Source organism: Equus asinus, chromosome 20, assembly GCF_041296235.1.
Source record: "Equus asinus isolate D_3611 breed Donkey chromosome 20, EquAss-T2T_v2, whole genome shotgun sequence".
Classification (NCBI taxonomy): domain Eukaryota; kingdom Metazoa; phylum Chordata; class Mammalia; order Perissodactyla; family Equidae; genus Equus; species Equus asinus.
In genome coordinates, this window is record NC_091809.1 from 90729686 (window position 1) to 90750907 (window position 21222).

Consider the following 21222-nt stretch of genomic DNA (forward strand, 5'->3'; position numbering starts at 1 on the left):
GATACCTAGTTTTGTTCACAATATTGGAATGCTTTTTAAAATGCTCCAACAGAATGTTCTCTAGCTCAATAGCAATATCAGAGCCCTCAGCAGAAGGGAGTGTGGGAGGAAACAGAATGCAGATGTTCTCTGATCAGATCTTGTTGAAAGTATCTCTGAGCTCCTTATCATGTAACTCTTTCCCACTGGGGGACACAGCCATCTCTGAGTTTTTACAATAGCTCATTTTCAAATTTTACTTTTTGCTGCTTCAAGAGGTGTTGTGTTTTCTTTCCACTGATGAAGTACTCACATTTTCTCACAGTTTATCCTATAAGCTCCTTTTTAAGATCCTTCAAATCATCTTCCTTCCTTTTCACTGAGCCAAGATATCTCTATCTCTGTCTTCCCAAAAATACCTTTCAAATTCTTGCTTAATGGCTTCATGTCTTTCCACAAGTCAATTCTCTATTGATCTTCTTTTGATCTCCTCAACAACTGCATTCAGAATCTGGTTGGTCAGCTGATTCTGCAAGTCAACCTATGACTTCTCAGTTCCCAGGTCCAGCTGTTATACATCTCTTCAGTTTATTCATAGCCATGTCCTCTGGGGTGTTCCTGAACCTGAAAATGAAGTTCTCATTCACTAAGGCCTTTCATAAATCCTGTATCCAGACTTTAGGTTCTGATATCTTCAAAACACCTCCCCTGGATTCTTCTTTGGCATATTTAAGAATCCTGCTTTTCAGCTCCTGAACATTGTGGCTATAGCAGCGATTAGAAGGAGCCAGTTGGGGAGAACCTTCCCAAAAGTGAGCAAAGGAATAGATGTGAGTCTTGACATCAAACTTAATGACATCACTGAAGTGGCATACATCTGAGCACTGTTCTTGTTTGGTTGCAGCAACTGTCATTTCATCCAATCTCTCTTGCAGCCGTCTTTGCCTTTCCATACTTTGATTTGTGTCTGTCGCTTCTTCTATATTCTGATGAACAAACAGAAAAACCTACAAACCTACAACCATGAATCCAACTGAGTTATCTTTCAAGCTTGAGAATAGACTAAAATTATTTTCAGAAACTAATAAACTAGAAAGATTACCATCCACAAGGAAGAGCCACGGGGTCGGCCCCCTGTCTAGCTAGATTTTTAGAATTGATCTTCATTATGCCTTTTCTTATATTTACTTTGGGTTTAATTTGTTATTTTTCGATTTTTTTTTGAGTTGGGATCTGTGATTATTGGTTTGAGATGTTACCTCTTTTCTAATATAGGTATGTGATGAAATAAACTTACTCCTAAATACTACTTTAGTAGCATCCCACAAAATTTCATATTTTGTGTTTTTATTTTTATTTCAGTTCAATATCTTAAATTTCCTTTTGATTTATTTTTTCTTTCTCTCTATGAACTGTGGGTTATTTAGAATTATTTTGCTTACTTTCCAAACACTTGAGGAGTTTCCAGATATCTCTCTGATATTGATTTCTAGTTTAATTCCATTACAATCAGAGATCATATGTCATGTGATTTTAATTCTTTTAAACGTTTTTTGCTTGTTTTATGATCTCTTTTGATGAGTATTCTCTGTAAACTAAAAAAGAATGTATAGTCTGCTGTTTTGCTTGGGATATTCTATAAAAGTCGATTAGGTCAAGACCTTTACAATGTTTTTCAGATCCTCTATATCTTTACTGAATTTTCTGTCTCATCCTTTTATAAATTTCTAAGAAAGGAATGGTGACATCTTGCACTATAGTTGAGCTTTTGTTTGTTTTCTTGTTAGGTTCATCAATTTTTCTTCATTTTAAGAAAAGCTCTGTTGTTAGGTGCATACACATGAGGATTATTATGGCTTCTAGGTGATTTGACCCCTTTGACATTATGTAATGTCCCTCTTTATTCTTGTTAATATCCCTTGTTCTGAATTCAACTTTGATATTAATACAGCCTTTCTAGATTTAGAAGTACACACTCACCAGAGCCCCCTCAGGTGTTTCTTGGCCTGCATCCAGCCCTGTCTCCCGCCACTGACCTGAACCACTGGCTCCAAGTGAAGGGATGAGAAAAGATATTCCACACAAATAGAAAATGAAAGAGTAAAGTTGCCATACTGTATCACACAAAATCGACTTTAAGTTAAAAACTGTAACAATAGAAAGAAGGTCTTTGTATAGTGATAAGATTGTCAATTCGTGAAGAGGATATAACAATCATAAATATGTATTCATCCAACATTGGAATACCTAAGTATATTGAGTAAACACTAACAGATCTGAAGAGAGTAAGAGACAACAATACAATAATAGGAGTGGACTTCTATACCACATTTGAAACAATGGATAGATCATCCAGATAGAAAATCAATACAGAGACATTAGAATTGAAATATATTTTAGAACAAGTGGACCTAACAGACATGTACAGACCGTTCCACCCAATAGCAGGAGAATACATGTTCTTCTCAAGCAACATGGAACATTCTCCAGGAGAGAATACAGATCACAAAATACATCTCAGCAAATTAAGAAATATTGAAATTATACCAAGTATCTTTTCTGACCACAATGGTAAGAAACTAGAGATCAGTAACAGAAGGAAAATTGGAAAATTCACAAATATGCAGAAATTAAACTGCACACTCATGAACAATGGGTAAAAGATGAAATCAAAAGGATATGAAAAAATATCTTTAGCTGATTAAAAGGAATCACCTTTCTTTCTTTTTCTCCCTCATTCTCTCTTTCTCTCCTTCTTTCTACTTTCCTTTCTTTCTCTCTTTCTCTCTCTTTCTTTCTTTCTTTCATTCTTCCTTCCCTCCTTCCTTCTTTCTATCATGATTCCTGGGTTTTAAATTTACTGCATATAGAAGATTAATGATGATCTGTGTGCATCTGTGTGTGTGTGTGTGTGTGTGTATGCTAACGGTGGGGTGGGTGATCATAAGATGATAAACACAGCAGACATAGGATAGGGAAGTAATTTGGGAGAAGAGATGTAACAGCTAGATCTTAAGTTAACATGAGGGAAGCCATCTTAGGGAAAAGAAGCAACATTGTAAGTACGACCCTGACTCACTAGTCTCTGTGAATACATTCTAGCCTGCACATGGCCTAGACGATTAAGCACCTCTCACTTTGACAAAATACATGATCTGCTAGTTCTATGACACTTTTAAATTTATATCTCCCAGCTGTGATAAGACAACTTTGTTCTCTGAGTTCACCAGGAACATGATGGCCTCCAGAAAGAAAAATTCTGTGTTGGTGCCCTTCATGAATGACAGAAGAAAGAGATAATGTGGTGCCTTGAAGTTTGTCGCATCAGATAGTTGACATCCCTAAAACCCTCTCCTACCCTGCCCATTTACTGTATGTGACAGCCTCAAGATTCTGTATGATTTTAAGATGGTTCTTCAGGACACTAGTCTGCCATCCAATTATGCTAGCTAACTGTATAAATGTTCCTTTTTCTACCACTGGATTGTTTGCAATTGATTGTCACTAGATTGTGGTGAGCAGAACCAGTCCCTTTTTGCTTGGTTACAAATTTCTGGTGACCCAGGTGGGATGTGCCTCCGCTCACAGCTAGTCAACTCCAGGAGAAATCTTGGACTTTCACAGTGGCTGCTGGGACATTCTTTTTCCTGGGGACTGTCTCTGAGTTCTCTTGACTGTTGACTGCCTTCAATGCTTCCTAGTGGCTGAAGAAAGCAAATAGGCTCTAGATTTACTTGTTTGTTTTTGCTTCTGATGAGTCAACAGGCTCAATCTGGAATAGGGTAGGTCATCTCGGGGGCGCCCATGTACTCCCTTCTCCTCCATCTGGGGTCTTTCCATTTATGGCGGGGCCATCTAGGATCCCTTCCACTCATGGAGGGGCCATCTGGCGTCCTTACTGTTGGTGGAGGGGCCATCTCGGTGTGCATTTGGAGTGGGAACAGTTGAGTTGTAGAACTTTCTACTCTAAACCTGGGAACTGGTTCACTGGTTGTCTGTTTTTGTTTTTTTTTTTTTTTTCTGTGTCTGGATCTATGTGTCTGTCTATCTCTTTGTATTGGAATGGGAGGAACTCCCTAAGTCCCCAAGAAAAGCCCTCTGGGCTGCCTCCTGACTAAATGGGTTGAGTTTAGCTATGAGCCCATGTCCAGGAAGAAGATAGTTTTCTTTTGTAGCACCACATGGCCACATATTCTTTAAACTCCAGAGAGAAAATGGCCAAAATAGGACAATTTCAGTTTACCCAAACTGCTGTATTTACATATTCAATTGGAAAAAGCAAAGTATAAAATTAAACAACCAATGGGAGGCATATTTTAATCTTTTGAGGCTCCCAAATCAAATCAGGAATACTTACTGCCTCTTTAAAAGAAAATAATTAAATAATTAAACATGCTAGCATAATGAAAATAAAGCTGCTCTCTTGCGGAGCTTCCCCTCTTTGACTCCCCTGAAATTATTGATTAATTAAGCAAGTAAACTTTCGAGATAATTTGGAGTTATAGTGGTCATTCTGGGGAACCTCTGTTTCAGGCGAGGCCACCTTAAGGGTCACCCTTACAAGAGAAAATTAGAAACTTCTCATGATGGAATGCAGTCTTTGATTAATATACAGAAAGTTCTAAAAGGCAAAATGATTTCAAAAACAGCTATACAAAGGAGCCTTACAGGAAAAAGAAAAAAAATCTTTAATAAAAATTGTTGGCTATCTGAGCTGGTCCACTTGCCAGAAAAATAGTTTGGACCCAACCATTCTTTTGAGTTTTGTACCTAAGATCTCCTTAAAATTTTGAAGATCTCTGTTTCTGTCTATCTGCCTCTATATGTATTTGTCTGCCTCCAGATGATATAATTTCTAAAGGAATTCTATTTAATTGCCTTGGAGTAAAGACTTTTATAAGTTATTTCTAAATGTAATATAAGCTAACCCAAATGCCTTTCAAATTACCCTGATATAAAATAACCTTTGTTAAATTAAGAGCTTAAGTTTGTTGGTTTGATTGGAATAAATATGTTTGAGAGTTATCAACATTGGATATAGTGAAAACACTAAGTCTGTTACAAAATTTGTTAGCAAAAATAGTGACACATAGAAATGGCAAGCAGGGGCCAGCCCTGTGGCCAAGTGGTCATGTTCCTGCACTCTGCTTCAGCAGCCCAGGGTTTTGCCAGCTCAGAACTTGGGCACAGACATGGCACTGCTCATTAGGCCATGGTGAGGTGGCATCCCACATGACACAACTAGAAGGACCCACAACTGAAATATACAACTATGTACTGGGGGCATTAGGGGAGGAAAAAGTAGGAAAAAAAAAAAAAAGAAATGGCAAGCAATAGGATATCTTGGAGTATACGAGGAAGCCATTTGGTGTAAACCTAATTCAACCTGACTTTGTTTTTCAAAAGGGCCTGACATGGTCATTGAGCATGCATTATATATCTGCTTTAAACATTTCCTATGGCAAGAACAAAGGCCCTTAAGATAAAGGTGCAACTTCCCCCCACTTAACATTCCTTGGCATTTCTTTAGACTAGGAATTGATTGCTGTGCTCACCTGTGACCACCCAGCTCACGTGTGACCACCAAGCTCAAGACAACAGACTTGCTTCCTGCTGCACCCATCAAGACAACAGACCTACTACCTGCTGTTTCCATCAATTGCTGTGTCGACAGGGCAATCTTGTGACTATTGTGGAAGGGACATTTCAATCATATGTGAATCATCCTCTTTGAGGGTATATAACCACTCTGTACACCCCCACTTCTTTGGAGTGCTCTGTTCCTTTGTGGAAGGACTCTCCCAGGCTATATAGTCCTCACATTTCAGCTCAGAATAAACTCACCCCAATTTTGATTGATAGATTGGTTATGGATTATTTGCATTGACAAGGGGTATGCTGGAACCAGCTTGTACTGGCTCATGCGAACCAATTGTTACATTTTCAGGAACTTTGTAAGGCATTTCTTAAGCACAGTCATTATGAAAAATAAATTCTATAAGAGTCACATCAGCAAATATAAAGGGCTAATAACTCCAGGGGCCCATCTTCCACTGAAACAATAAACAAGCAAGAGAAAAACCACCAGAATCAACACTTTTGGAACTTTGGAAAATAGTCAAAGGTTTATAGCAACCAAATGAAAGCTGAATCAAGAAAAAGGCAACCTGAAAATGGGAATGGAGTGTTTTGGCCTTTTTGATTGCTCTTGGCTCACGCTCCTGCCCTGCTTGATAGAGGTCTTGAAGACATCAGCCCACCTTTCCAATGTGGGACCCTGGTCCCTGATTCCAAAGGGAGAAGAGCAGACCTTGTTCTCTAAGAATTGTGTTCGTCTGTTTGGATCTGAGGGCTATCTGAAGGACTGATAAAAGGCAGTCTTGCCTTTGTTTTGCCTAGCACAGAGCTTCCTCAGGGCAGAAAAGCAGCCAAGTGGAGGGTATTGTTTGAAAACAATGAAAGGCAAATGAACAAGCCCTCCTGCCTGAGAGAAGAGACTAAGGTTAAAACAAACAATAGACATGCTGAAAACTTGGGAGGAAAGCCTGAAGGGAGAGATTTTGTGTGGAAGTAGAAGATTAACTAGCTCCCTATATATAGAACTTTAGGAAGCCACCTGAAAACTCAGGGCAGGATATATGCTCAGAAAATTCCTGAGAAGACCCTGAGCTATGATAAGTAAATGAAAAGCAATAGAATATATTGAAGTGTATGAGGGAACCATTCTGTTTCAAGCTAATTTGGGCTGACCTTGTTTTTCCAAAAGGGCCTGTGGAGCTTGCATTGTATATCTGCATTAAACATTTACTATGTCCCAAAGACAAGAATTATGCCCTTAAAGAGAGGAATATAGCTTCCCCCATAAAGGCATTTCTTTAAGGATAAGCATCTCTTCCTGGAAACTACGGATTAATTACCAACCTGTTGTACTCCTCTTTTGACCACTAACTTGATGACCACCAACCTGCTTGCCAGCTAAGCCTCTGATGACAGTAGTAAAAGAGATATCCCTGTCATATGTGATGTGTGCTCTTTTTTCCAAGATGATATATAACCACTCTGTATACTCCACTTCTTTGGTGACCTTCCTTCACTGGGGAAGGAAAGCCCAAGGCCATAGTCTTCAAACTTGGCTCATAAAAATCTCACCCCAAGTTTGATTAATAGACTGACTATGGATTATTTGCACTGATATCTTTTACCTCTAACTGATTCTTAAGCTACAGATAAGCAGAAAGTGAAGGTTAAGGCATGAAGGAAGGAATGGGGGAGGAGATGTTTGTTTGAGAGAACATCAAGGACTAACAAGGGCTCATACAGCCTAGTGGGAATGATGCGGGGTAGGTGAGCCAAGGAGTCGAAAGAAAGATTTCTTAGACTCTCAAGATCTGGCAGTAGTGCTCTTTTATTTAGATAATAGTGTGGAATAGCATGGGGACAGGACCCATGGGCAGTCAGAGCTTCTGCTGCTGCCGCTTCTGCTGCCCCCACTGGCATGGGGACAGGGCCCATGGGCAGGCAGAGCAGCTGCTGCTGCCCCCACTGGCATGGGGACAGGACCCATGGGCAGGCAGAGCTGGTGCGTGGGGACAGGACCCACGGGCGGTCAGAGCTCCTGCTGCTGCCCCCGCTGGCATGGGGACAGGTCCCATGGGCAGGCAGAGCTGGTGCGTGGGGACAAGACCCACAGGCAGTCAGAGCTCCTGCTGCTGCCCCGAGTTGAGGGTTAGGGCTAATTTTATAACGCATGGGTACGTGACTTATTTTTACTGGAGAAAAGAAAAGATGATGTAAAAAGTCATTAAATGATTTCAGTGCAGATGGGGTCTGGTTATTGTGCGGTCATATAACTTTAGATACGAATCTGGCCATATAGATTGGCATGTAGGTGAGGATGCCCTGGGCTTCTCTCCCTGGGGTGGTCCTAATTCATACCATAAAAAAAGTCCAATGGGTTGTATAGTTTGGCATGTAGGCCAGGTCATCTTGGGCTTCTCTAGCTGGGGCAGCCTTAATCCACATCAGGAAGACCTCTACCAGGGTGAGAGCTTTCGTGGGGTGTAACCTCATCAAGCCAACACCTCAGGAGACCAGATAGTGAGAGCAGAGAGAAAGCCTGGAGAGCGTGCAGGAGAAAGCAGCCCTCCCCCCACCCACCCCATGCCTACTCCACTGCCTGGGATCTTGGTTAAAGGTACTGGCCTCAGAATACATGGCTCTCAACCCCCACCCAGTGGCATTAAGAGGTCACTGCAACCAAATAATATCAGAATGCATAAGACCTGACCCACCTCCTCTAGGAAGATCCAACACTACATCAAGTCTCCAGACCAGAGGGAAAAGGACAAGTACCCAAAATTCAGTCCCAAAGACACAGAAATAGCTACTCTAAATGACAGTGAATTCAAAATAGCTATCATAAAAAAACTCAGTGAGGTAAAAGAGAATGTAGTGAAATAATTCAACGAGTTCAGGAGCTACTTCACAAAAGAGATTGAAACTGAAAAGAAGAATCAATCAGAAATAGTGGACATGAAAGCCACAATGGAAGAGATAAAACAAAATAGATTCCTGGAAGTCTCAAATGGACATCATAGAGGAGTGTACCAGCATAATCAAAGATAGACATGTTGAAATGCTCCAGACAGAGGAGTAGAGAGAAGTAAGACTGAAACGAAATGAAGGGAGTCCCTGAGAAATAATGGACTCAATTAGAAAATGCAACATAAGAATTACAGGTATTCAAGAAGGAGAAGAGAGGGTGAAGAGAGCAGAAAATGTGTTCAAAGAAATAACAGAAGAGAATTTCCCAAAGTTAGCGATAAAGAAGGAAATCTGTGTGGAAGAAGCTGTCAGATCGCCTAGATATGTTAATGTAATAAGACCTACTGCAAAGCATATGGTAGTTAAACTGGCAAAAATATATGACAAAGAAAAAATACTAAGAGCAGCAAGGCAGAAGAAACTAACCTACAAAGGAGCCCTAATCAGGCTTTCAGCAGATTTCTCTGCAGAAACCTTACAAGCTAGGAGAGAATGGAATGACATATTCAAATGCTTAAAAGACAAAAATTTTCAGCCAGGAATACTCTATCCAGCAAAAATATCCTTCAGATATGAAGGAGAAATAAAAACGTTCCCAGACAAACAAAAACCAAAGGGACTTCATAGCCATGAGAAACCCCCTACAAGAAATACTCAAGAAGGCCTTCACACCTAAAAAAGAAAGGGAGAAAGGGATCACAAAACATGGAGTAAGGAGTTAAATAGGTTGAAAGAATTGGAATAGGATAGCAAATACTCAAATACAGCATCAAGCTAATGGGAAGGAAAACACCAAACCAACGATAAGCCTGACATTTTAATCAGAAACTCACAACATAAGATGGAATAAGGTGTGAGAAAAACAACTGAGGCAGGGAGGAGGAAAGGTACTGAATTGGTTTAGATTAAGGAAATAAGAGGCCATCAGAAAATGGACGATCTCATACATGAGATTCTGAATACAAACCTCAGGGTAACCACTAACCTAAAAAGCAGAACAGAGATGCAAATAATAAATAAGGAGAAAACAAAGAAACACATCATAAAAAACTACATAATTCAATGGGTAGACCAAAACACACAGGATGAGAAACAAAGGAAATGCAGGAGAACTGGAAAACGAGTGATAAAATGACAGTTTAATGCCCTCATACATCAATAATCACTCCAAACATAAATGGATTAAATTCTCCACTAAAAAGACACAGGGTAGTGAGATGGATTAAAGAACAACACTCAACAATATGCTGCCTCCAGGAAACACATCACAGCTCCAATGACCAACACAGGCTCTGAGTGAAGGGATGGGAGAAGATAATCCAAGCTAGTGGCAAACAAAACAAGGCATATGTTACAATACTTATATCAGACAAAGTAGACTTCAAGTTTAGACAGGTAAAGAGAGACAAAGATGGGCAGTATATAATGATCAAAGGGAGACCCCATCAAGAAGAAATAACATAAATGTCTATGCACCCAACACAGGAGCACCAAAGTACATAAAGCAACTATTAACAAACCTAAAAGAAGATATTAATAATAATACAATAATAGTAGGGGACCTCAACACTCCACTCACATCAATGGATAGATCATCCAGACAGAAAATCAACAATGAAATAGTGGAATTAAATGAAAAGCTAAATCAGTTGGACTTAATAGACATATATGGAACACACCATCCCCAAACAGCAGAATACACATTCTTCTTAAGTGAACACAGAACGTTCTCAAGGATAGACCATGTGTTGGGAAACAAGGCAAATCTCAATAAATTTAAGAAGATTGAAATAATAACAAGCATCTTTTCCAATCATGATACTATAAAGCTAGAATTTAATTACAAGAAAAAAGCTGAGAAAGGGACAAAGATGTGGAGCCTAAATAACATGCTATTGAATAAGCAATGGATCACTGAAGAAATTAAAGGAGAAATCAAAATATATGTAGAGATGAATGAAAATGATAACATACCATACCAACCCATATGGGATGCAGCAAAAGCCATATTAAGAGGGAAATTCATCACAATACAGGCATACCTTGACAAATAAGAAAAAACCCAAACAAGCAATCTCAAATTACACTTAACTGAATTAGAAAAAGGAGAACAAACAGAGACCAAAGTCAGCAGAAGGAGAGAAATAAGAAAAATCAGAGCAGAAATAAATGCTATTGCAATTTAAAAAAGCCAGTAGAAAGGATCAATGAAACAAAGAGCTGATTCTTTGAGAAGATAAATAAAATTGACAACCCCCTAGCCAGACTTACAAAGAAAAAAGAGAGAAAACTCAGTTAAACAAAATTACAAATGAAAGAGGAGAAATAACAACAGACACCACAGAAATACAATGGACTATAAGAGAATAGCATGAAAAACTATATTCCAACAAAATGGATAATCTAGAGGAAATGGGTAAATGCTTAGACTCTTACAACCTCTCAAAGCTGAATCAAGAAGAAACAGACAATCTGAATAGACCAATCACAAGGAAAGAGATTGAAACAGGAATCAAAAGCATCCCAAACAATAAAACCCCAGGACCAGATGGCTTCCCTGGGAATTCTACCAAACTTTCAGAGAGGATTTCATACTTATGCTTCTCAAGCTATTCCTAAAAATTAGAGAAGATGAAACGCTTCCTAACACATTCTATGAGGCCAACATCACTCTGATACCAAAGCCAGACAAGGACAGCACAAAAAAAGGAAAACTACAGGCCAATATCGCTGATGAACATAGATGCAAAAATTCTCAACAAAACTTGGCAATCCAAAATCAGCAACATATCAAAAGGATCATGCATCATGATCAAGTGGATTTTATACCGGGACCATTACCCTCTTATCATTGAAATAGGTGATTTTAGTACATTTGTCTTTTAACCTTCATATTATCTTTACAGGTGGTTGATCTGCTACCTTAACTATATTTTTACCTTTACAAGTGATTTTATTGCCTGGTTTTTTTTGGTGGGTTTTTTTTTTTTTTTGATAATTTTTTAATCTCTATTTGTGGTCATCACTTTCCCACTTAAATAAGTCCCTTCAGCATTTCTTGTACAACTGATTTCTTGGGGATAAACTCCTTTAATTTTGCTTCTCTAGGAAGCTCTTTATCTCTCCTTCCATTCTGAATGACAACCTTGATGGATAGAGTATTCTTGGCTGTAGGTTTTTTCCTCTTAGCACTTTAAATATGTCATGCCATTCTCTTCTCGCCTGTGGTGTCTCAGCTGAGAAGTCCCCTGATAGCCTTATGGGCTTTCCTTTGTATGTCACTTGGGGCCTTTCTCTTGCTGCTTTTAGGATTCTCTCTTTATCTTCAATTTTGGACATTTTAATTATAATATGTGTTGGTGTGGGCCTCTTGAGCTTATCTTGTTTGGAGCTCTCGGTGCTTCCTGTACTTGCGTGTCTGTTTCCTTCCTTAGGTAAGGAAAATTTTCATGTGTTATTTCTTCAAATAAATTTTCTACCCCTTTGTCTGTCTCTTCTCCTTCTGGAACATTTATAATCTGAATGTTGGTGTGCTTGATATTGTCTCAGAGTTCCCTTAGACTGTTCTCATTCTGTCTAATTCTTTTTTCTTTTTTCTGTTCAGCTAGGGGGATTTCCTCTAGTCTTTCTTCTAGGACATTGATCCGTTCTTCTGTATCCACTACTCTGCTATCGAGCCCCTCTAGCGAATTTTTAATTTCCAGTATTGTATTCTTCATTTCTGACTGGTTCTTTTTTATATTTTCCAATTCTTTGCTGATGAGCTCGCTGTGTTCATCCAGTCTTCTCCCAATATCTGAGAGCATCCTGATGAGATTTTGTCTGAACTCTTTGTTGAGTAGGTCACTTATTTCTGCTTCATTTAGACCGTTTTCTGGGGTTTTGTCCTGTTCCCTTGCTTGGAAAGTATTCCTTTGTCTCCTCATTATGCCTCTTTCTCTGTGCTTATTTCTATGTATTAGGTGAGTTGGCTGTGTCTCCTGATCTTGGAGAAGTGCCTTATGTGTGACATGCCTTATGAGGCCCAGCAGTGTGCTTCCCTCTCATCACCAGTCCAAATGATCCAGGAGTGACCCCTTTGTGGGTTACTTGTGTCTTTCCTCTGTGGCAGGGTTGCTCTTACTGCAGGTACCCAGGGAGTTTAGTCTTTCCTTCCCTGGCCAGCTGTTTGTAAATCAGGTTTGGGGAGCCTCAGCACTGATGGCTACAAAGTCTATCAGCACACTCCTCTTGCAGTTTTCCTCTTAATCAGGTTGGTACCCAGTGTGGCTGGTTGCTAGGCTCAGGGGCTTACAGTTGCGATAAGCCTCAGGTCTACAAGGCTGTTGTCAGTTCTCTTAGGAGTGCAGCTGAGTGGGGCTGGCCCTAGGCATGGGAGCACTCAATTGTTTCCGGCTTTGGAAGGCGGGGCTGATCCTTTTTATGGCTATTTGTGAAGCACAGGTCTTCTCCTGCTGATAAGCCTCATCCCCCACAGGACCACACACACACATTCAACACAGTCCTGGTCCATGCACACTTCCCAAACCCCTGGAGCGTACTCTGATGCTGCACTGCAGAGGCCCCCACCTCTCCACCAATGCCCCACACCGTTCACCTTGTCCTCACACAGGCCCTGCCGCACACAGGCAGACACACCAGCCTGCCTGGAGAGGCTCAAGGCACCCAATTAATGCAGGCCGAAAAGTAGCCTGAGGGCTTGCTGTTGGGTGGGGCCGGTCCCTAGGTGGGGCTGCCTGCCCTGGCTGAACGGGATTAAATCTGTGCTCTAGTGGGTGTGGCCGACCCCTGGGCCAACAGGCCAAGGGAATAACCTTAATGGTGCCCACTGGGGTCTGTGTCAGCACGCCTGGACCAGGTCAGAACAATGGCCCCCACCAATGTCTCAGTCTCTGGAGAGGTCCTTCCTCTCCCCAAGATGCCTGCAGAGCCCACCAGGTGAGTCTCCTTTCACCAAAGGACTGTCAGCCTTCTCTCTGGTGATTTTAGGTTGCCGCAATGAGTGAGTTTGTGCGTGGGCCCTTTAAGACCTGGGTCTTTTTGGCTTTCAGCTGGTAGCTATCTGGGGGCATCCTTGCTGCAGTTAACAGCAAGCAAAGCCAGAGAGTAAGACCCTCGTCTCAGCTGGGCTGAATCTGAAGTATGCTTATAGCAGTATCAGCCTCCACTCCAGGCCTCACTCCTCCAGGGAGGGCTGCATATCTTAGGGTGCCGCCCGCCTGGCCACCTGAGAAGCTCCACTCTTCCCAAAGGTGGCCTTTTTACTCTCCAGCAGGAGCTTCTGCCTCTTCCACCTTAGTCAGGACTGTCCCTTGTTGTCGGGGTTCTTTTTATCCAGTTTTGGGTTTTCTATCCAGGGTAATTTTTCCAAAAGTAGTTTGTGTTCATGGGAGGAGATGAGTGATCTGGGGTCGGTGAGCCGAGGAGTCGAAAGAAAGATTTCTTGGACTCTCAAGATCTGGTGGTAGTGCTCTTTTATTTAGAGAAGACTGTGGAATAGCATGGGGACAGGTCCCATGGGCAGTCAGAGCTGCTGCTGCTGGCATGGGGACAGGATCCATGGGCAGGCAGAGCTGGTGCTGGCATGTGGCTGCTGCTGCTGCTACTGCTGCAAACATGGGTGGAGAGTAAGGCTAAATTTAAGGTTTAGGTATGTGAGTTATCTCTTTACAAGACAAAGGAAAGAATATGTAAAATAGTTAAAATGGTGCCAGTGCTGGGAGGGTCCGGCCATTGGGCAGTCCCACAACTTTTAGATAAGCATCAAACCGGATTGAGTAAATGGCAGAAGCCACCGCTTAAATATTATCCTCAGCCAAAGGCAAAGGAGGATTTTGGGTGGGGGGAGGGGTCAGTTACATGAGGTTGCCAGACAGTAAACAACTTAAGTTCTTGCCTCTGGCATTGATTAAGAGTTTCTAGAGATAAGGCCATCCCCCTTCTTCCTGGCACAGAGAGGGAGGCATCTTTACAGATAGAGGTTTCCCTTACAAATGTAAATGTCTCCCAACAAGGGCAAGCAAACTCCAGTCCTAGGAGCCTGCTTCTCATCTGCAGTTTTAAAATTAACCAGCCTAAAATCCTCATCAAGGAGTTTGGAGTCTGCTTATGCAGCCATCTTGACAAGATCTGTGCTTTTCTCTTGTTAATCTGTCTTATGTCAATTCAATGTTGATGAGGATTATTTTAGGCTGATTACTTTTAAAACTACAGATGAGAAGGGGACTGGTTACTTTTAATAAAAGCAACTCTGAAGAGTGGAGTTTGCTTGCCCTTTGTTGGGAAACATTTACATTTGTAAGGGAAATCTCCATCTGTAAAGATGCCTCCCTCTCTGTGCCAGGAAGAAGGGGGATGACCTTATCTCTAGAAACTCTTAATCAATGCCAAAGGCAAGAACTTAAGTTGTTTACTGTCTGGCAACCTCATGTAACTGACCCCACCCCCCCAACATCCACCTTTGTCTTTAGCTGAAGGTAATATTTAAGCGGTGGCTTCTGCCATTTACTTAATCTGGTTTGATTCTTATCTAAAAGTTATAGGACCACCCAATAACCAGACCTTACTGGCACTGATACCATTTTTTAACTCTTTTTACATATTCTTTCCTTTGTCTTGTAAAGAGATAACTCACATACCTATGCCTTAAATTTAGCTTTACACTCCACCCATTTGGGCAGCAGCAGCAGCAGGAGCAGCAGCAGCTCCTCCTGCCCGTGGGTCCTGTCCCCAGGCGGCAGCTCTGACTGCCTATGGGTCCTGTCCCCATGCTGTTCCATTCTATTCTCTAAATAAAAGAGAACTACTGCCAGACCTTGAGAGTCCAAGAAATCTTTCTCTCGACTCCTTGGCTCACCAACCCCGCATCAAATTTCTGTGTGTGTATGTGGGTGTGGTGAGAAAGTTTGGCCCTAAGCTTACATCTGTTGCCAATCTTCCTCTTTTTGCTTGAGGAAGATTGGCCCTGAGCTAACATCTGTGCCAATCTTCCTCTATTGTGTATGCCAGTGGCTGTCACAGCATGTCTTGATGAGTGGTTTAGGTCCATGCCTGGGAGCCGAACCTGTAAACCCAAGCCACCAAAGCAGAACATGCCAAACTTAACCACTATGCTGCTGGCCGGGCCCTCAATTCAATTTTTATACCAGCCAACAAACTTAGAAAGGAAGAAGGGAAAATTTTTCCTCCCCTGCCTAGGGCTCTGTACTCCTGACCCAGTTCAAGTTTCTCCTTATTTGTGAAGCCTTTCATTAATCTTCGAGTCGAGTTAGTACCTCTCTTCTCTGTGCCTGCAATAGTACCTGTGACTCACATGAACCATAATAGCAATGTTAAACTTTTCCTGAGTCTTTCACTCCTAGAAAACAATGTTAGTGAAAAAAACACACCCACCCTTATGTGTTCTGAGAAATGACTAATTGCAGAGAACCAGTCTTCCCCCATGACTGAATTAGATAAGACTCACCAATGTCTCCCTTTTTTACTTATAATGAGGCCAAATACACACCCTTAAAATTCCCATTCTTTGTGTCATAAAATGTTAGCTGAGCTGTTTGTCCCACTGATCGATTGAAACAAAATGCTTGTAACTTAATTGAACATTAGTTAAGCTTCTCTCCTTTCCTTAGGCCCCTGAACTTTGACCCCCCCTCCTCCTGACCTAGCACACAACCCTCCTTAATGATCCCTCCTAAGAATCTGCAGACCTCAAGGAAAAACATTCCCTGATTATCCCACCCCTTCCATGTGCTGTTCTTTCTGGCCTTGTTGACACTTCCCCATAAAAGAAAGTTCCTTTCTGCCTGGCCTTTGAGATGCTGGCACCTCTATGGGTGGACTGTTTTCCCTATTGCAGTAGTGTTCTTCCCCTTATTGCAATAATCCTTTCAAATAAATTCCTTTTTTACCTCAGTCTGGATTTATTTTCATCTAATAATACAAACTACAAATTGTATAATTGTCTGTTTAGATACTGTACTCCTTTTCCCTCAGATTGGTGGCTGTTTTTTGTAACCATGACAACACCAGGTTCATATATGTGTTCTTAACATGTCGTAATCTGCCTGTGTCTCTGACGGTTCCCTATGTCTATTTCTACCAATTTCTGTCCTTGATTTCTTCAGTTTGCTCCAGAGAGACCAGAGAGAAGGCAGAGTATGTTCCTTCCCTGAGTTGGGAAGGCTACAAGACTCACATCTCCAGCTCAGACTTTGGCATCCTCTGTGGCAGAGGGCCCTGAATTTATTTTCTGAGCAAGAAGTGAAAAACTGGTTTTTTGTTTGTTTTTGTTATTTGTTTGTTTTTTTTTAAATGCAGCTGATTAAAAGGAAAAATCTTCCTTCCTTCATGACTGCCTTCTTTCCTTCTTTCTTTCTTAGTTTCCTTTTTTCTTTTCTTTTCTTTCACCACCAAGCCAAGGGGAGAACCTCCTGTACCTTTCTAGGCATTATGACATTACCTATAAGTGACGGTATTAAGCATCTAGAATCTACTGATGGGGATCTGGTCGAGTAAACATAGATAATTTGTAGTGGATGGGGATTTAGGATGGCCCCCATTGCAGAGGATCCTAAGGGACTTTCAGCATGGCCAGGTAGAGTACGAAGGGCAATCAAGTCAGAAGCTTAACTTAGAGGAGTAACTACCACGGAAATGGTAGAGATGGGCTTACGGAAAGAGCTACCAGCAATATGGCAGCAGCTGTGAACTTCACTGGCCCTGAAGGGAAGTCAACTGCATTCTAGCACCACTGATGAGTATTCAGAGCATTAGAAGAGATTACTAATCACTAAATGTGCCCCTGGGTTTGGAGTCACATTTAAGGAGGAAGCTGATCCAGAATGTTTGTTAATTTGGTGAAACAGAGACTTGGCATTGATGTAATTTGGGCTGCTGTTTTAGGCCAAACTAATTTTTAGAGCAACTGAATCTTCCATCTGTTTAGATTTTCTTTCAAAAGTTTGCCTCGTCTTTCTTCTCCCTCAATATCAAATAGCCTAACCTCTTCAATGACTTTAGGCCTTTATCTTGTTTTATTTAACAATCTTTTTATTATGACAAATTTCAAATTTATTCAAAAGTAGACAGAATAATGTAAGGCCACCCCTTCCCCACTGTACCAGAGGCCATTGATGCCCCAGCCATAATCCGTAAACACACACTCTCTTCCTGTACACATGTTGACAGCTTCCAATTGCAAGCACCATTGATCTCAATTCGGGCGGGCTCAGCCAGGATGTGGAGCAGGCTGGAAGTGCAGGGAGTTGCATCCACCTTGCTTCAGATAACAAAAGTCCAGCTGGTGAGGGATTCCCATATGCAAGGGTTCAATGATAACTGATATAATTAAGAAAAGGGTAGTAGAGAAGAAAGCAGATTATGGAAAATCTTGGTTTGGTTTCAGTACAAGGAATGAATGAGGTAATAAGAGCAGTCTGTAGTAGAAAATAGGATAACCTTAACCAAAGTGTTCTTGCTTTTCTTATTTTGACTATGTTTCTGTCAGAACGTTATCTCGTACTGTTTCTTAAAGAAATTATTCTTTTTTTTTTTCCTTTGGAATTGATTATTGTCTCAGTCCATTTGGGCCACTATAACGAAATTCCATAAACTGAGTGGCTCATAAACAACAGAAATTTATTTCCCTCCGTTCTGGAGGCTGGCAAGTCCAAGACCAAGGGCTTGGCAGACTTGATATCAGTTGAGGGCCCTCTACTTAGAGGGCTGTCTTTTCACTGTAACCTCACATGGTGGAAAGTGATGAGGTTCAGGACACGCTACTCCAAAGTATAGCATCTTGGCATATTGCATATTTCAAGCTGAAGGAGTTTGAGAAAAGGGCTGACACAGGGAGGTCACTTTGGCCTTCTCCCCTGAAACAGGTCATAAAACCCTCCTGTGAGAGGTGTCCTTCCTAAACTTGGAGGAAAGGAGTATCCTTATCTCTAAGGGCCAGGGACACAGAGAAAGATACGAACAAACAGGCCTTGCTAAATTTTCCCAAGTCAACTGTATTTACCTCATTCTACTTGACCTGTCACATTCCTCCACAACTGATCACTCTTCATCAAAACTAGCATAAAAATACCCAGGTCTGACTGTTTCTTCCGGTTTTCATTTCCTGCTGTAGGCTCCCTTGTAGGTAAAATTTATGTTAAATAAATTTGTATGCTTTTCTCCTGTTAATCTCTCTGGTCAGTTTAATTTTCAGACCTGGCCAGGGATCCTAAGAGGGTCAAGGATAATTTTTCCTCCCCTACAATGGGCAGGGAGGCTTTCTAGGGCTTCTTTTATAAGGGCGCTAATTCCATTCATGAGAGCTCCACCCTCATGCTCTAATCACCTCCCAAAGACCTGAGTCCTAGTACCATCCCCTTGGGAGTTAGGATTTCCGCAGGTGGATTCTGGGGGCACACATGCAGATCATAGCCATTACATTTCACCCTCTTATTAATATAAGTTTAAAGACAGAAAAAGTACTGTTACTTTTTACCTTAGTAAAGGTATAACAACTATCTATGTACATATATACAAAATAAAAACCTGGGAAAGAGATAATTTTCCATGACAACCAATATAGGTATAGCGTTAAAATTAAAGCTTACACAAGAGAGAACGTTCATGAAAATTTGGATTTCTGTCAGAAGGGAAGACTTCATCACCCTCCTAGTCCTACTCTTACAGGCCTTGTGACTCCTTCTTTCCCACTGCACTTGGAATCTCTTACTTCACTTACTCTGAAATCCCCTAAATCTGTTGATGTGGTGATCACCAATTCCTGGGTTTCTGTTTCCCACTTTCACTGACTCTGAGAGACTCATTCCACTGAGCGTGTGACCCTTACCTCTACTAACCTTAGAATGCTGGTCAACTCCAATCCTGTGACCGTCACCTGGGCCCACTGTCTCTCACTCTTGATGATCATATGATTGTCATCCCTATTGACTCCATTTCCTCCTCCTCCACTGTTCCTGAGGTCTCCTGCCTCAGTGACTCCAACCCATTGACAGTGTAATCCCCTTAATCTAGACACCACCTTGATGGCAGTATTACTCTCCCCATTACTATCACAGAAAACACCATTCCCACATAGTCATCTTCTCTCTATCCCAATTTGCTTCTTGCTGGTATTTTTTTGATCTCTTGGGCACAGCCTCTGAATCTCATTTAATAGACTACTTAAATGACTGAGGAATTTATCAAAGATCACTTTTATTGGCACACAACAATTTTGGCTTGAAAATCAAAGTTAATACATGTTATTTGATACCTCTTAGTTAAAGGCCATTATGGATTCATTAAACAAATACAAAAAGCATTTAGCACAGGTTAAGTGAACATTGCAGTTTTCAAGGCCACAGTGATGTGAGAGACAGGTGCCGTGCTATGCACCGGTTCTATTTCCATTTCAACTTATCATGTTAGGAGGTCCTTCCAATTCTCAATGAGACTGTTTTCCAGAGAGCAAAAGGAAAACAGTTCATGAACACCAGTTTCCTTCATAACTTTTCTGTTTCAGGATTTCTCCTGGAGACCTGGGTAATTTGACCTGAAACTGAGAGTATGCTTGAAGCCCTTAGAGGAGACAAAGGCAGCAGAGTCAGGACTCCTATCTGCAGCTCTGAAGATGCAAATCCTTGGCCTGCTGTTCCCTGGACTGTCTGTTTCACAGGCTGTGGAGGAGTAGCGAGTGTGCCTGTAAATGGAAGCCAATGGATGCCCTTACGTCCCAAATGAGGAACTTTTCTTCTTTGTCTCAGAATTCCTCAAGCTTATCAGCTTTGAGAACCAGCAAAAGTTGTTGTTTCAGAAGGTGTAGGTTTGGAGAACAATGATTTCGTTCCTCTCTGAGGTCCTTGGCTGGCTTCAGAGTGTTCTTCATTTTCATTCAGATCATGACCCTATGGCTCAAATAGTGCGAAAATTCACAAGGGTGCCTGATTTGGAGATAAGCATTTCCTTACATTTTAATACATAAAACAGAATCTATCATTAAAATATCAGACCCTAAAAACTGCATACGTTTTGATATTTTATTCTTGGAGTAATAGTTTTTGTAATCATCAATGAGTTAATCACATTTGACTTTGCCCGCAGCCTTGATTAAAATGGGTCTTCTTTCCTAGTCCCAAATCTTGCTCAAAAAGCCACTCCTTCTTAGACTTGTATACAGCACTAGGCTTTGGATACCTAAGCTCTTGTGAACCCTTTTTTTCTTTTTTAAACATGCACAGGGAACTGCCAAAATGCCAAGGTAGAAGAGAGTAATGGTGACATGAGAAAAACAGTTATTGATTTCTATTTTCCATATTTGCTTGATGTTTCCTAAACTGACACAGACTCTATCCTGGCCAATTCTTTCTTTTATGGTTTCCCAGAATGGATATGCTTAAATATTACCCTGCTTGGGAATCATGAACTTTCTCTGCGTGTTTTTCCACTCAAGGGCTAGTAACTTTTCTGCACAATTTCAGAGGGTGAAAAAATGCACTTAATAAATAAGGACAATTTATACCTTCCATCTAAGAACTGTATATTGGTCGAAATATCCATATAGAAATTTGTAGCAGTCTGAAATGGTTTTTGATTTCCCTCTTTAAAAATGACTTTCTCTGACACTTATGTAACATTAAATATTTCAAAGTCAAGACAACACTCCTAATAATAGTTTAAAATATGAAGTTGTTCTTTTAAGTAGAT

At 41.0% G+C, this 21222-nt stretch overlaps 1 protein-coding gene across 8 annotated transcripts in view; it reads right to left on the bottom strand.

Moving 5' to 3' along the window:
- The window catches only part of LOC106825131 (interferon-induced very large GTPase 1-like), a 99435-nt gene that overhangs the window by 48323 nt on the left and 29890 nt on the right, over positions 1–21222 (bottom strand). For 2 of the 8 annotated variants that reach the window (XR_011495847.1, XR_006516021.2), the window contains one exon: positions 17866–20423. The exons of 5 other annotated variants lie outside the window; for them this stretch is intronic. The gene's annotated coding sequence lies outside the window, so the exon portion shown is untranslated. Of the gene's footprint in view, positions 1–17865; positions 20430–21222 lie in introns of those variants that run through there. One more of the 8 variants, XR_011495846.1, reaches the window with a different exon arrangement.